Below are 1,489 nucleotides of genomic sequence, written 5' to 3' on the forward strand. Positions count from 1 at the left end.
TTGTTACTGGGGCTCCCCAATGACCACCATTGTGGAGATTTTTTTTGGGGGGGGGATCCCCTCTGACCCCTAGTGTAAGGGGGCGCACACTGGTGAGCAATGCATGATACAAAACCAGCGTTTACTGCACTATTCACCTTCACTCCAGAGATGTCCCCCGCAGTACCTTTTCTCTGCCACTAGATGTCCTCAGTCTAATGGCCGGCATTCATATAAAACCCCCGAGGTTCTGAACTGGCGTGCGGAGAGCCAAAAGTGGGTTGCGACCCCGTGTTCAGTGCGTCGTCGCACGCCTTCCACTGCACTAGGTGAGAGGCTCCTCGGCCTCCCCCATCTGTCGGCAGGGGCGTAACTAGAAATCACAGGGCCACGTAGCAAAATTTTGTATGGGGGCCCCCCGTGATTTCTAGTTATTCCCCTTTGCAGATCCCACCTGAGGGTGAACCTGCAGAGCCCACCATATACTCTCTATGGTGGGCTCTGCAGGGTCACCCTCAGGTGGGCCGGTCACACTCCTTACCTGTCCGCCCTCCTCTTCCTCCACGCTCGCTGATGGGCCCCGCCTCCTCCTCTGTCGCCGGGCCCGCCTCCTTCTTCATCACCGGGCCCCGCCTCCTCCCCTGCTGCCTACCACGGGCCCCGCCTCCTCTTCCACTGGCGCTGCTGGCTCTCATTGACTCTGTGGAGAGGAACGCGCCCATGCACAGATTACTGTCGGCGATCTGAACAGCGGCGTGTTCGTCTTCAGCCGCCAGTGACAGCCACCCGCAGAGGATCCCAGGCGGCCCGCACGGCATCTGGCCGGGCCCCATAGAGGCCGCCCGGGTCGCTATGGTGATTTGCTACGCCACTGTCTGTCAGCGTTTTAATCGCAAACTACCACGCAATCCCACCTACTGTTCCTTCTGGTGCAGGAGGTGCGTTGCCATTTATTTGAATGGCACCCCAAACAGTTTAATCGCTTGCACCGGAACATGCGGTACTGCACTGCCGGTGCGTTCCAGTGTGGTGCGACTTAATGACCAAGGCCGAATGTGTGTCCTGAGGTTGTACAGGTTGAGAACCACTTGTTTAAACCACGCCCCCCCCCCCCGAGAGCCCAGGTTATCCCGGACAAGCCCCCACTATATGATTGGACAGTGAAAGGAGGAGCTGCACAGGGAGGAGCTCATCCGTGACACTGTTCACACTCTCCTCTTATCAGCTTGCTACTGGTCAGCACATGAACCGATTGGCCCCTTGTGCTGCTTCTCCCTCTCACGCTCCAGCCCCTGCTGTACAGGAACGGCAAGCGGCCGATAACTGATCACATCCCGGTGATTACAATGATTGTATATAAAAGAAATAATACATTTAGTGGTCGCAGAGCTTCATTCATTTGTGTCTTTTATATCTGCCTGCAGATCAGCTTTTGGTTTCCATACAGAAAGTTTTAATGTGTGTCCATCAATCAAGGTCCCCCATGTGATCAATAAAGGGCATGAGCACC

At 55.9% G+C, this 1,489-nt stretch overlaps 1 protein-coding gene across 1 annotated transcript in view; it reads left to right on the plus strand.

The window, feature by feature from the left end:
• COPA (coatomer protein complex subunit alpha) overlaps positions 1–1,489 on the plus strand; it is a 55,900-nt gene that overhangs the window by 52,392 nt on the left and 2,019 nt on the right. The gene's annotated exons all lie outside the window — the stretch shown is intronic.

The sequence above is a fragment of the Nanorana parkeri genome, unplaced genomic scaffold, assembly GCF_000935625.1.
Source record: "Nanorana parkeri isolate BGI_ZX_2015 unplaced genomic scaffold, ASM93562v1 scaffold2178, whole genome shotgun sequence".
Taxonomy (NCBI): Eukaryota; Metazoa; Chordata; class Amphibia; order Anura; family Dicroglossidae; genus Nanorana; species Nanorana parkeri.